This window comes from Adiantum capillus-veneris, chromosome 27, assembly GCF_014529385.1.
Source record: "Adiantum capillus-veneris isolate H3 chromosome 27, ASM1452938v2, whole genome shotgun sequence".
NCBI lineage: Eukaryota > Viridiplantae > Streptophyta > Polypodiopsida > Polypodiales > Pteridaceae > Adiantum > Adiantum capillus-veneris.
The window spans coordinates 8,239,729-8,255,791 of record NC_140957.1 but is presented as its reverse complement, the minus strand read 5'-3'; the positions used below and the strand labels follow the sequence as shown (position 1 = coordinate 8,255,791).

General features: G+C 39.8%; 1 pseudogene; it reads right to left on the bottom strand.

Moving 5' to 3' along the window:
* Nucleotides 1-8,478: 8,478 nt before the first annotated feature.
* LOC147421468 (uncharacterized) lies at nucleotides 8,479-8,730 on the bottom strand (annotated as a pseudogene).
* Nucleotides 8,731-16,063: the final 7,333 nt, after the last annotated feature.

The window sequence follows — 16,063 nt, the reverse complement described above, 5'->3', positions numbered from 1 at the left end:
TTTGCTGTGAAAGGTTAAGTGAGATTTCTGTAGAGTTTCTCATAAGCCAAAAGGGGTTGTATTGTATACGAAGGAAGTCATGGCAGATTTTCTGCTTAGTGGCACAAATAAGCTCAAATTCGGCTAGTATAAGGTCAAGGCAAAGCATAATATCCTTGGTGATATCAATAAAGATACCATTGGAAGCATCAAATATCCATCTAAACTTATGCTTATGAATCTTATAGGTGGGAAATAATACTGGTAGCTTAGTGTTTTATAGCCTAGATTCCCTAAACATTTTGAGATGTTATCGGTCACTGTTTGTAGTGAAGAGTTAATACTACAGAATTCCTTTCCAGAACAACATCTACCTGAGTGCATGCAGAAAAACTGTAATGTATATCCTATCCTTTCTACAGAAAAGACCATGAACAACCATAATGTGTAACCAGGATACTCAAAAGAAGTAGAACCTTCTAACACCCATATGCAGCAGGGTGAAGTTTTATCTCTTTGTATTTTCGAAACAAAATGCTGATGAAAATAACAAAAAAGTAGTATATCGGCCCGAGTTAGGGAACATTAAAAAAAAGTCGTAACCAAATGCATTTTTGACAGTTTACCTTACCAAAGTGATGCCAGAGTAATATATCCCCTTTTCTATTGAAAAACCAGTCACAAAAATGCAGACAACAGTAACCCATAGTATTAAGTCCTTTAAAGTAGAACATCGTAAATAAAGTATAGTATTTTTCCTCAATGAAGGTTCGTTTCAAAAACTGGTGTAACGTATAGCCTGGCACAACACACAATCAGTGTGCAGAGGCTGGGATATCATACCCCCTTCATTTCCTAGTCCACCATCCAAGCTCAATTATGGATCAACCAACCAAAAAGGCAACAACCCCTGTAATTAAGGCACCAATTAGCCGGCCAGTCAGTTTACCAGGGAAAAAGGCTATAGCTAAACAAGTGGTCCAGCCATCGGTATGCAATCAGTAGATAGCAGGCTATATAAAAGAACCATTAATAAAATTATGCAGTACAACATTGTGAAGACAATAAGGAAAATTGGTCTATGTATTGGGTAATTAAATTTATCCCTTCCATGGAGTCTTTATCTAGAGTAGCCAAAATTTTGACCCAATCATTAAAAGACAGCATATGTAAGACAGACAATTTCTTGTCAGAGGTAAGAGCCGAGTAATATATTAGTTGAGAAGCATCCAAGCTGCTAATACATATGAGAACAAGAGATGTGGCTACTGAGAGGGGCTCTGATGTCAATTCCAATCCTTGTGAGAGAGCCAAAGTCTGCAATATTTCAAAAAAGTGTGGTGATTTTTACTTTTTTTTACCGTAGTAAGTAATACAATTTTTTACTTTCCTAGTAGGAAGGGTCTAGTTCTAATTGTCAAAGCATTCTTTGGTTTATGGTCCTTAAGGTATAGCTTAATTTGTACGAGAATCTTTGCATGATTCTCAGGGTTGTGTTTGCATGATTCTCAGGGTTGTCTTTGTAAAGGGTATGTTGTTTTGAAAAAGAAATAGTTTAAACATAAATAAAATAAAATTAAAAACAGTAACTGTAGTTTTGGGCCTGCAAACCTTAAAGCGGCAAAGTCAAAGACTATAGTAGCCGTGAGCAAGGGACCAGAAATAGAGTCTATGAAGGACCACCTAACACCAGTCAAGGGATTATAGACTATGGGTCCAACCTAGAGCTCAATTTTGAAATTAATTTCCAAAGCCAGCATCCCGGTTTCTCTAGAAAGAAAAACCTTATGTATAGGATGTGTGTGTAGCTGTTTAATCTTAGATAATAAGACATAATTGAACTTTTACATTCAAAAGACAGTTGGCTATGGAACAAAGAACATATAAGTATAGAAACAACTCAGTATTAGAATCATTTATGTACAATAGGAATGAGGTCCGATTCCAATATACAGATAGTAAAAAAACTTCCTGAATCATAAGTGTGTGTGCAATCCAGTGTAGGTCAGCTTGCCAAAGTAAAACAAAACCTCCAAGCTAAGATAAAGTCCTTACCTGCATCCATCCAAACAAGACAACAATTTAGTTAGCCTTGGATGTGTTTTACAGGTATCAATGGACTATACCAGTTGTTATCCATGTCCATCTTACAAACTTTTTTTAACCTTTACAAGCTCGCTAAAACTTGTTTTTAGGTTAGATACCTATCACAGTGAAATGGATTCCAAATCATACATCATTTACCATATACTTCAAGCAATCCAAGTAACAAGGAGTGCTGCTAAAAAGCCAGGCCATACTCTGAACCTTGAAGAAGTCATGTACATTTTTGCATAGCTTGTTTAGCATAATTTTTTGTCTTGTTCAAAGTTTTTAAGTGAGTTTTGCTTTTGAAAACTTACAAAATGGAAAAATACCAAAATAAAAAATCAATTGAAATCGACACTAATCAAAACCAAAATATGTATGAGATTGAGGCTATATGAGAAGAGTGGGATGCACTCCTGTGAGCAGCATAAAGTGATACTACATAGGGTAGAAAGCATTGAAATGCAATTACAAACTTTTTAGCTTCTCTAGATGGTCTCAACGATCAGATGACCAAATTGAGAGAGTATATATAGAAGGAAAAGAAGATGGTGATACAATCTTTTGTGCCATCTGATCCAAAAATTCCCTCTACCTCCAAGAATAGTGGAACCATGTATAGAGACATGGCTATACCTTCTTTTGATACTCAGTCAAGACCTAGAGACAATCCTATCCTCAAAGACATGAAACCTTCTCAATTTTATAGTGAAGAAAAGGATAGAAACAAAGATGCAATCTTTACTTTCCTACATAAATGGCAAGACCTTCATAGGCTAAAGAATACCCACCTGAGTACCAAACCCTTGAGGTAAGTCTATTATTGGGACCAAAAGCCTACAAACGGTGGATGAGTCTCAAGGCATCAGGAAAGATTCCAGGGAATTGGGCTCAAGTTGAGAGCATTTTTGTGAAAAAAATTCTTCCTTAAAATGAACCAGAAAGAAATTGGGAGGATTGGGATAAAGCTATGCAACAGGGTAGGCCTTTGCTTACCTACATTGCAGAGTATAGAGAAATAATCCTCAAACTTCAAGGATTAGATGAATTTCACAAAACAAGATGGTTTATACAGGGATTTGGCAGACACCTCAAGCGAGAAGTGAAAAGAAGTGCACCCAAAACTTTGAAGGAAGCAATTAAATTTGCACAAATTTATGAAGATAATACTCGCTTGACAGCTTTTAATCCCACTCAAAGAGAGCCCAAGTCCACAGATACGGGGGTATCATGGCCTTTTCAAAAAGGAAAAGGAAATGTCCATTGAATAAGGGGGGTAAACTACTATTTAAAAAGAGGGTTGCACCAGGACCTAGGCTGAACCAAGAGTACTTTGCAAAGGCTGAAAAAGAAAACTTGTGCTTCACTTGTTTGTCACTTGACCATTCTCAATGGAATTGTCCAAAGAATAAAATAAAAAAAGATGATGAAAGAGGTAAAAGTCTTGACAATAGTCGTAAAAATAGACAAATCCATGTAGTCCAAACACTTCAATATATGGTAATGAAAAGTATAAATTTTTAGAAGTGTTGCATGAGGACAAAAAGCACCATTGTTGTTTGTCAATCACCATGTAGAAATCTAGCTTTGGTCCACATGAAGTAGTGAAAATGCATGGGTTTGTAAATGGGAAAAGGGTTCAAGTCATGAGAGATGACTCTACCACACACAATTTTGTGAACTATTCTCTTGTCCAAAAACTAAAGCTTTCTCAACAACCAAGTGCTCAACAATATGTCATCTCCATGATGCATGGTCAAACAAGAAGATATGGGATACATGGGTATCCAATTTAGAAGTTGAGATACAAGGGTATAAAAACATGCTTGGCTTCCAAATTACAAATATGGATTGTGTGGACTTGATTTTGGGAAGGGAATGGTTGTGGAGACTAGTACCTTCTTTGAAATGGAGTTACCAACAAAACTCACTAGAATCTAAAAAGAAGGTAAAAATGTTGCTATACAAGGTGAGTGTGATGTACAAAATACTCTTTTGATATGTTCTCTTGAGTTACAAAAGCTTGTAAATAAAAGGTCTTGTGATTTGTTGTAAACAAAGACTCTAATGTGGAAATGAAAGATCAAGTTTCTTACACGTCTTTGTCTTCTTGTGATGATTGTGAAAGTGATTTGAAAGTCCCAAAAGAGGTAAAGTAGATCATGCTATTGATTTATTTAAAGATGCAAACCCTATCTATAAACCACCACATATATAGACTAGGCTAATAAGCACAACACTTAGAAGTAGAAAAGCATTTGCAAGACTATGTAGCTAAAGGTTTCATTAAACCCATCAACTATCCATGGGCTTCTCCAATCTTATTAGTGAAGAAAAAAGATGGTTCTATGTGACTTTGCAAGAGGAATCCCCATCCTCGAGCGAGTACTTCCAAGCGGCAAGAAACCGAGCGAGCATGAGCAATGAAAAAGATCAGATCAAGATCTCAATAGTCACTCTATAGAGTATAGTGTAGCAAAATAACCGTGTTGCATCTCAAATAGTCTCAAATAAAAGAGCCATGCTCTTCCTTCAATGTGTTCACACACATTAAAATATTCTCAATCAAAAGATCCATACTCTTCCTTTAATGTGTTCACACACACACATTGATACACAATCATATCCTTGCTTGGAACCATCCTGTTGAGCATATTCCAAAATTCCAAAACTCTATTTGTGAAAACTTATTCTCCATGGTAAATTCACATGTTTCAATTTTCATGAGTTTGTGCACAAATAGATCAAAAGATGGTAACTCAAATGCCACATGTCCATCATAATGCATAGGTAGCTCTTGAACTTGAATGATATCCTTTGCTTGCTTAAGTACCATGTGTAGGCTGCTTTGTGAAGGCATTGCATGTAGTATACCAACTACTCTGGAGGGACCATCAGACTATTACTAGTGTGTCCTTCATTCCAATGCCTTATGTGCTTTGAATCGCAATGCAAACCTTCTAGAATTGACATTGACCATGATTGAGAAGGAAGATTTGTTCACCACTAGCAAGTTCAATAGCCTTTGTCTTCACCTGCTCTCCCATTAGAGTTAATGGATGCAAATTGAATGCATTATTATTTCATAATGTTGTATCATAAAAGATATAGAAAGTGCATATATGCTATCGTCAAACATAAGAACAATCTTGTAGCCACATTGTCGTCCATAAATGGTTATGTGCCTAGCCATGGTTGACTGAAGGATGAGGAATTTCAAACTCCAACCAAACCTTTTCGAGCAATCATAAAAAAGAGCAAAACCCCACAAGATACATAGAACTTAAATCATAATTAAAACATTTAGCATCAAATTACATATCACAATCTATCTATCATTGTCTTTAAACGTCTAGAGCATTCATTACGGAAACTTTAATTATCCACCCTTATATTAACTCCTTGATTATCCAAGGTTAGGCTCCCTCCTCTGAATCACAGCTTGTGGTCATCAATATAAATCCATGGTAGATGCTTGGACAAGTGGAAGTGTGTGTGTGTGTGTGCGCGTGTGTGCGCGCGCCCGTGCAATGTTGTGGAGGGGGGAGGAGGGTTTCTCAATACATAATATTATGGCAAGTGCTTCTATGGAAGTTATAGAAGAAGTAGATTTGGCAGATCGTATTGGTAGGTTGGAGCCAATATGAATAATGTGTATTTGTAATCTTTGGTGATAGATTGTTGAAGTTGGAGATATTTTTTTTTGGGTGAGTGAATCCATTTTGTCTAGCTCGCAAAAAAGATCTTTCAGCGCATAATCATGACACTTAGGAAAAAAAGAGGAAAAGGAAAATATCCTTCACATCACATACTTGAAAAGAATAGTTTTCATGGACTACGGACTCTTTTAGAGTTTTCATGGTGAGTTGCAAAAGAGGAGGCCCCAATCACGAGGACTTGGTGGCCAAGGGCGGGAGAGGTGATAAAGATCATAAGGTACTGTCGACATGAACATATTCACCACTTGCATGCAACAACTTGGCAATCACCTCTTATGCAATGCCTTCACAATCACCTCGGCCCAATCTTTTGATGAGAACAAAGATGAAGAGTTTGGGTGTGTGTCTGTGTGTGTGTGTGAGAGAGAGAGAGACAAAGAGAGAGAGTGAGAGAGAGAGAGAGAATGAGGTTCGTCTTCCATAGTTGAGGGATCACAGCCAAGGAATCTTTTCTCAAAAACCAGCCTTTTTGGTCGTGCGTCAAAAATGACTTTAATGATGCGTCGATACCTTTATTTAGCAATCCCTACCTCCACCTTCTTCTAGAGTTCCACAAAAGTGGGCCTAACTCCGTCATTGGGCAACGAGCTCTGCATGGAAGGGGTGTGCATGCTCTCAACCAATCTAGCCAATTACGGTCTCTCTCTCTCTCTCTCTCTCTCTCTCTCTCTCTCTCTCTCTCTCTCTCTCTCTCTCTCAGACTCACCGCCGCCTCTATAAGTCACTCACAGTGCTCGAAAAAACCTAGGTTTAGTGTAACCCCACCTACAAATTTTGAGATTTAACTCTAAATTTTATAGTTGAAGGTGAGAAAACCTCCACGATTGAAAAAAATTAGTGTAAATTGGTAGAAAAACCTTCCGAGTTAGTCAGTTTACCTCTATGTTTCTAACATGTAGGTTTAACAAGTTTTGGAAAAACGTTTTTTTGAGCACTGGTCACTCACTCTCAGCGGCCGAGTTTAATGAATTTTCAATGTTGTGTCTCTTGTTCACTCGCACACTCTCAGACTCTCTCTCTCTCCCTCTTTTTGGGAAAAACTTTAGAAAGACATTAAAACAACATCAGATACAAGCCCGTACAAAAGACTCAAAAGTCCCTCAACATCCATCTTATTGATGGCTTCAACTACAGTGGCAATGCTCGTAGCATGCGTCTTCTAAGAGTTGTATGATAGAAGTAAAAATCCATGAGCCTTCTTCCTTTCCTGGCTTATGCACTAATTAGACACCTCTTCACTTCGTAACAACAGAAACATTGGTACGCTGATTCTGGTTCTGCATATCCTCCTTGCGTCTAAACCTCTATGGTGGCTCCCGAACTCTTCTTCTTGTGCGGGATCTCACACGGACAACATGAGAGTGAATGGCCCATGAAACACAGTACTGCATATGGCGTAAAGCTTGGGAAGTGTGTACCCATCATAAACAAAAGCATCTTGCACATCTCGCACAACAACTTGTTCAACAATGTTCCTTGCAAGAAACCGCTTGACAACCTTGTCCTTGGGCACACATTAACCATATTTGGAGCACCTGATGGGGTTGGTGTGGCCTCTTCCATGCTTGTTACATCCACCATTGTGGGGCTTGACCGTCATTACTGCTTATGCCGCAATTGGTTCTGATTACTCTTCATCGTGGAGATGTCTCTCTCTCTCTCTCTGTCTCTCTCTCTCTACTGATATCTTTGGCTTATTCTGATTAAACACCAATTTCAAGTGTTGTGCAACATAAGGGAACCCTACATTGACATGATAAGACATTTAACTTGCATTGTGAGAGAGAAGACATTGCTATGCTAGAGAGAGAGAGAGAGAGAGAGAGAGAGAGAGAGAGAGAGAGAGAGAGAGAGAGAGAGAGAGAGAGAGAGAGAGAGAGCAATCTACTCAACCCACAACCCTATTAAAGAGACCTGGCAGTTTAGATACAAGAGAGGACTAGGGAAGCTAGCGAGCTAGGCATGCAGGCCATGGCCACGATGACCACCATGCCCCTTATCGTAGCTGCTACCCCATGGCCCTTGCCCTGGTCGCCTCCATGGCCACTGTTATACCCTCCCTTGCCACCATAGCTGCCCTTGCCACCTTGCCTGCCATGTTGATCATAACCACCATTGCCCTTGCCGCCATAGTGGCCCTTGTCCCCACTCGTGTTCGCAAGGCTCGCCACCCCCATCGCCAAAAGCATGGCAAAAAGCAACAGTGCCAGACCCTTGTTGCTAGCCACATGAGAAGACCTCGCCATTGCAGTACTACGGCAGACTCAGGCGCTACTGACTAGTGAATACCTTGCTAGAGGTGCAAAATGCAAGTGATGGATTCTCTCTCTCTCTCTCTCTCTCTCTCTCTCTCCGAAATTAAAAATCATCTGTACAAAATCCCCAGAATTAATAAAACCATCTGTACATTGGAGTAAATTGCAATCTCTCTCTCTCTCTCTCTCTCTCTCTCTCTCTCTCTCTCTCTCTCTCTCTCTCTCTCTCTCTCTCTCTCTCTCTCTCTCTCTCTCTGAAATTAAAAATCATCTGTACAAAATCCCCAGAATTAATAAAACCATCTGTACATTGGAGTAACTTGCAATCCATCAAAGAGAAACTGTTTTTGGATTGCACAGAAATTGTCTTGAACATCATCATCATCATGCACGCAGCCCACCCGTGCAACTGCCTTCCTTTTTCTTAAATAGAAAATTTAGTTGCATGGACCGGCCTGGCCGGGACCCTCTTCCCCACCTCCACCCATAGCTTCCTTGATAGCCTCCCTTGCCTTGCCGAGGGTGTCGGAAACCGTACCTTTCGCCTCTTGGGCCTTCTCCTTTGAACTTTTCGCCATTCCCTGGGTTTGCTCGCAGACTTTCCCGCTGGTCTTCTCCTGGCTATATTACTTCGTCTCGTCCGCCTTCTGAGCGGCTGCCTCCTTGGCCTGTTGTGCACGTTCAGCCATCGACCCTGCTCCTCTTCTGAGGTTGTGTGTGTGCGCAAGTGTCTGACAAGATGCTGTTCTCTCTCTCCCTAGAAAAACTCAACTCTCTCAAAGAGCGCGCGCCTCTTTGAGAGAGTTGAGTTTTTTGAGAGAGAGAGAGAGAGAGAGAGAGAGAGAGAGAGAGAGAGAGAGAGAGAGAGAGAGAGAGAGAGAGAGAGAGAGAGAGAGAGAGAGAGAGAGAGAGAGAGAGAGAGAGAGAGAGAGAGAGAGAGAGAGAGAGAGAGAGAGAGAGAGAGAGAGAGAGAGAGAGAGAGAGAGAGAGAGAGAGAGAGAGAGAGAGAGAGAGAGAGCACACGCGGGCACGAGCAGCCATGATCTAATAATGAATTGCAAGCAAGCGGGCATCACTACTACGAGAAGTGTGATGGCGACCTACCCAAGAAGTCATTGAGTAGGAGGCATAACTGAAGCGACGAAGGAGATTAGCAAAGATAAAATGGCTAAGGCCAACTCTAACCTACGATGGTCCACCATAGCTGAAATCAAAGCTGCAACAATAGGTTCAACCATCTCTGCAATCTCCCTTGTTCGTGACCTGACCTTGCAATTAGCACTTCCTCAAATACCCTCAATCCCACATGCAAACTACTGCCTCCAACGTTTCCCTCCTCTCTCAGCAGCAGACATGGGAGTCAGTGTGTGATTTGCAGTTCATACGTGTGCCCCTGTACTCTGGTTCGAGTGTGCGATGAGTGCAATTATAACTCCTTCCAAGGGCGCTGCATCATCCATGGAGCTGCCAGCATTTATGATGCTTACTACTGTAAAGAGTGCACCCAGTAGGAGAAGGATAGAGATGGTTGCCCCAAAATTGTGAACCTTGGTAGTGCCAAAACTGATTTTTTCTATAAACATAAGAAGCATGGTTTCAAAAACAGATAGATCAGTGCACTCTCGCAACCTTTTTCTTTGTCGTGACTTATGAGGTTGGGGGTGCTGCATACATACAACTAAAATGTGTCATACTTATTGTGGGCTATGATGGCATGTTCTTGCAGATGTAAGTGTGCAAAGAATGACACTTTTTAATTGTGAGGTTTGCACCGGTTTAGATAGACATACTGTATTGATGTTAAATTATCTCCTATTGTTGCTGGATACTGCATATTTATTTCAGAAAAGGTTTTTCTTGAGAGAGAGAGAGAGAGAGAGAGAGAGAGAGAGAGAGAGAGAGAGAGAGAGAGAGAGAGAGAGAGAGAGAGAGAGAGAGAGAAGTGAGTGAGGGCAACGTAGGTTTGTGGGAGCAAAAGCGAAAGCAACAAAAAGAAAGGAGAGGAAACTAGTAGAGATGTCATCCAAATTGGATCCCTCACAGATAGTGGAAGGGACCACAACGACCTTGGCTTGATGATTCTGGATAGTGAGCTTGGTGATAACCTGCAAGCCCTTCCAGTCCTTGGCAGTCTCCTTGGCAATGTCCTCTCCTATCTTCTTGGGCGACAGACCCAGAGGTCTGATCTTGGGCGCCAATGAAGAGGCAGCTCCAACTTCCCCTCCTGTTAAACGAAAAAAAACCACCTCCTCATATTCTTGCTGCCCTTTCTTTATCAGCATTGTATCTTCATCGTGGGTGCAAAACATTCATCACTCAGCTTCAGGTTTCTACCATGTATTGGAGTTTACTGGTGGCTCCCTCAATGGTGACACTGAACTGGAGCAGGACTAGAAGTAGGGGAGTAATTAGAACCACTACCCTTGTGATCAAAGTCCCCAAGGAGCTCGAGCACAATAGGAAGAAGATGAATACATTGTTGTAGCTGCTGCTCCTCGTGGGATTGAAATAGTAGCTAAATGTGTTATAATCCTTGCTCAAGAACGAGTATGTTGTGGTGAGCACATGTGCTCTGGTGTGAACACAGCCTCTGGAAATAATTGGAGCTGCTCATGATTAGTGCTAAGGGCCTTGTTAATCCGATCTGAGTTTCATGCAACAGTTATTTCCCTTCCTAATCTCGAAGAGGGCAAGCTCTGACAGACAGATTCCTACCCATTTAATTCATATTTAATACCACAATGATGAAGCCGATTCACAGAAACAACAAAGATGCCATCATTTTTATTTATGACATTGTTATACTATAGGTGCTCCTCATGATTGCTGGCCAGTGGCTACTCTCATAATTGCATTGTCAAAATTCCTCCTATTATTCTGACCATGCAAGCCGTTGCAGCACTCGATTGCCTTTTTCTTCTTCTTCTACTTGCCCCTTAGTCCTAGCATTGGCGACAGGGTTTTGCTCCATGCTAGTGTGCCCGATGATCTTTTGGTTGGTTTCCAACATGCAAATTCCTCTTCCTTCTCCTTATACATTTATGATGTGATCGAGATTTCCCGTGTGATGCGTCCCCGTTCAATGGCAAAGGAGCTCGCTAGCACATTAAAGGAAATTATTGACACTACATTTCTATGGGTTGCTCTATGGATGGGAAGGATCCCAAGGATTTGCAAACAGAGATTGACGATGGGGATGTTGAGATTCCCGAGAATTAGCTTAATTAATCTTAGGTAGGTGCCTCTCTAGAATGTAGCGTTGCTAAAGTAAGTTTCAATTTGTGGTACCACTGCTGGTTTTTCCTCGTAAATACTTTTTGGACAAATGTCAGCTTGTTATACTTTTAATGAGTGTGTGGCGCTCAGCGTGGAGAGAGAGAGAGAGAGAGAGAGAGAGAGAGAGAGAGAGAGAGAGAGAGAGAGAGAGAGAGAGAGAGAGAGAGAGAAGATCCTACAAGGTAGTTTGGTTGTGCTCACACGTTGGCTTGGTTTTCATGAGGACTAAAACTTAAGTGGGAGAATGCGCAAGGTGAAGTGAAAGAGAAGAAAGATAAGTCAAAGATCGAAGTAGACCTAGTTAGCTTTGATCCCTGAAAGTGAAAAGACTTTTTCTTGGAGATTCTCCAAGATCAACATTTTGTTGTAATGATGTTTTGTATATGATATGATAGATAGAGAGAGAGAGAGAGAGAGAGAGAGAGAGAGAGAGAGAGAGAGAGAGAGAGAGAGAGAGAGAGAGAGAGAGAGATCTAAGCATCTCTCACTTATTAGCTAGCTCTTGGTTTGGCAAGTCTCTATCATCTGCAAAAAATGGGATGTCAATACAATGCAACCCTTTCCCTCATCCAACTAGCAAGATTTCCTTACCACCTTGACTTGAGCAGACACAAGCTCAAAATAGATTGAAATTTTCCGCAAACAAATTATGGCCTTCTAGACATCTTCTAGATTTTTCCAAACAATGATGCAAAATTGAAAGGAGTCACATCTTCCACCTTTGTGAACTAAGCTGCTCAATTGATCTATATTTAAGTTTCCAAAAAAACATATTTTTGCTAGCAATGGTGACATGTATAAGGACGACTAGATTTGTATAATCATGATTGGGTACCAATGGTGCTGACATTTATTGTTTGGGTTTAGAGAAATCTCTCTCTCTCTCTCTCTCTCTCTCTCTCTCTCTCTCTCTCTCTTTGATGTCTCTTTTTAGAAAAGATGTATATATATGCTTGAGAAACTCACTTGGTAACTTTGCTCGGTTTTGATCTTGCTCGGATAAATTCACTCGATGTTTGGTAGAACTCCTTTGCAAAACCATAAACGATACTCCAAGTCAGCATCACAAGGGTGAGCACTCCACCCTACCATCAGTGATGCACATCCATCCTACAAAACAAATTCCTTACGTAACATGGTTGCGGAGATTTTGGCAACATTTTGGGAGCACAACCATAACCAAAAAAAGAAACCAAAGAGCCACACCGACTTCTTTAACCAGAACCATAAGGGATTTTCAACTTATGAATATAAACCATATTTGTCACAAGAATCAACTCTTATACTTGGAGCTTTGACTGTACTTGCTACAATCCCAGAATCGTACATCACCCCTCGCTCATAAAGCTAGTTTTGCCCTAGAACAATGAAAAAGACAGTACACACATGCACATGAGACATTCACATCTATCCTTTGATGTTTCATGAATCATATAGCATCATCACACAACAACCATGATGCAAAAGAGCCCCATCACTTTGATTAATCATATTCTATAACTTACATGTAGGTGCAAACATTTTTGAATGTGCATATGACAATATACTAGAGAGAGTGTTTGACCTCATGCCAATGCATCAAGATCATCCCCATAGCATAGACTAGCACCTTCTCACATCACTTCACCCATATGTTACTCATGCTAACAACCATGATATGAAAAGAAAATCGTTTATATGTAATTGTCCATATAGTTTGGGTCGGCTAATCATCCATTCGCACATAATTTTATGCACATCAAACATATGAAATCAACTCACCAAAGGGTGGAAGCATGAGTGGGTGGACAGAAAAGCTTTGTCCAAGACATAGCTCTGTTTGGATGTGTTTGACAAAAATGAAAAATTCTAGGACATGTTATATTCCAGCAGGTAGCTCTTTAAAAGGAGAATCTAAATCTATACTAGGCGCCAAATTTAGAATCAATTTGCAAAAATTTCACCAGTCTCCACTTTTAAGAAAATAGCTGGTTGAAAAACAGATTCCCATCCTTAGAAGTGTACCATCCTTTCATGCTTTCATCCCAAAAAAAACCATAAAACATACATGGTGACAGTGATAGCAGGCCTAGTGGCAATGAGGGGTTCTTCCAGTTGGGACATGGCTCCCCATGGAAAACCTACTTCCTTTTTATGGATCTGATCTTGGCACGGTGTCGCATCTATTCTTGTGAGGTGGGGTGATGATGCTCATTTCATGGTGATTTCAATTTGTGTTTCATCTTGTGTGTTTCCATTTGGCCCCGATGTGTTGGCCTCCCCAATAAGCAGCACGCTCCCTAGTGGTAGCTAGGATGGGTTTATGGCATCCACTGTAGTGATGGTTTATCAAACAAGTAGGTGATGGAGTAGTCAGATTGCCCCCGTATATGGTTGTAATCTCCCCTCTCTAAAGCTGAGTGGCTCCCATAATAGCCAATGTGGTTATTTGCTCTACTTGGCATCTTAATGCCTTGGCTTAGATTGTTGGAGTAGGGCTTTACTCTAATTTTTTTGTTTGTGATTGATATAATCCTACTCACAATAGTGAGTATTGCAGAAAAAACATCATTATATAAAGGACAAAGATAAATACTCAAGAAGAGTGCTACTCTCTCACAAGAGGTGCATGCAACCTCTACATGTGTGTGTAAATGCCCTTCTATCAAGAGCAAACCTACTTGTCAAAAAGGATTGGAGAACTGGATGCTTGGATACTTTGGTCACTACTACTTTGATACTCATTTCTTTCTCTGATGGATCAACTTTGAGTGGAGAGATTATCTTGGTTGGGGTATTGGTACCAAATGAGGATGGTTTTTGATGGTGGAAGCCTTGTTTCCATTCGTATAAACCTTTGATATTTTTGCCCTACTTCTTGAAGGTTCATGTCTCACCTTAATAGCTTGGCTTATGGGGATCATCGTTTTTTGCTAGCCTTTGGAGGTATTTGCTTTTGATTGCTACTAGTTTTTACTATTTTGCTATTTGTTAGTCAATTCTAGGTTTGTGTGTATCTTGGGGTGGTGGGATAATATACCCCTTAACGGGGTGGTTCAAATGGCTTGGGTTATGTCCAAGATGTATGAAATATGAGGTGGATTGTGCTAGAAAATCATGTGTATGAGGTTATGGGCATCCATGTAAAAAGCCTTGGCCTATAGACTCTTATATGCGGCTTTATGTACTTTGTGTTACTATCTATTATTCATGACTCAATTTGAGCATGGAGGGGCTGTAATATGTTTTCTATTATGCAAACATATATACTCCACTCACATTTGTGAGTGTGGGTCAACTTCCAAGCCACACCATATCTATGGTAGTAAAGCAAGTACCACAAACACAAAATATATCAATTCATGTGACGTAGCTGACCTAAGTAGTGCATGAAGGCTATAAGATGTGCTGACCTCTTCGAAAAACTAGTCTATCTTACTAATTTGTGGTGCTTATTTCAGATATGCATCAAACTCCAAAAGCTAGTTTACTTACCTATAAGCATCAAGTGATGGTTTGTGATAACTACAACACCTTAAACATGCTCAAACTTACTACATAAATAGGCCATACCATAATAGACGTCCTATGATGACAGATCCCCATTTAAACACCTTGGTAAAATCATGTCTATTTTTTACAATCCATTTTCAGCAAGTTAGTTTTGAAACTTGAAACACTCTGTGGGATCCTCTAAGAGAGCTCTATCTACTTCTATGCTCAAAGTTTGATTTAGATGTTCTGTTCATGCTGTACAAACAAAAACAGAATGTAAACGGATGTATTAAAGCAACACGGTACCATAAGAAACTTACATCAAATGGAAGAGGTTTCACCTACAAATATGTAGCTATACTTGAAATTGCAATGCTACACCATATAGAAAGATATGAATGAAGGAAGCACTAGAGAATACACGGTGACATTAGAAATCACACATCTTTTTCATTGATCCAAAACGTAAATCATTTTTACAAAAGTTGGCCTTTATATCTTAGTCAAAGTTTAAGAATATAGGGTTTGACTTAAACTCATATTAATGTAGAGCTAAAGATCACATCTAAGTAAAAAGACCTACAATTTGAAGGCTTGTGTCCCCAATCATCAATTACAAGTCCAAATGTATTACAATAAATTTACACGGTTTAGACAAAACAAAATTTACATTTATCAATCAATGATAGTAATACAATAAATGAGCTCATAATGATAGAAAATAATATAAAGATTAGCCTTGTTGCTAATAGTGAGTATGGCTAAATAAAAGATAAGCCCATTTGATGATAAGAACAAAAACAGTACGAAGGAGAAAAATTCCCCTTTTTGCAATCTTTGTGGAAGCCACAACTAAAGAAAGACCTATGGATTGATAGGAATGATATTACAATTGTCACAGCTATTGCATTGTCCATATAAAAGGAAAAACCAACTGTACCACCATCACCCTTGACTTTCTTTCCGATTGTGGCTCCTTCCATGTTACAAAACTTCCCATAGTGAATCTCTCAAGAAATTGATTTTGATGGCTTAAAAACAATTGTGACAATGCTTAAGCTGCATACATCCAATACAAACTTTGAAATATTTAGGGTACTTGGAGTCATTTAGGTTTGTTCAAAAAACTTCCATTCAATGTAAACATCGGTGTCGTCCTAGAGAATTTGGTGAGGTATAGTTATGGAACTCCATATGGCTCATGGACTCTAGACACACACGACTCATCTTGCTTCACCTTAGGAGTAACTAGCAGCATCATATTTCTCAATA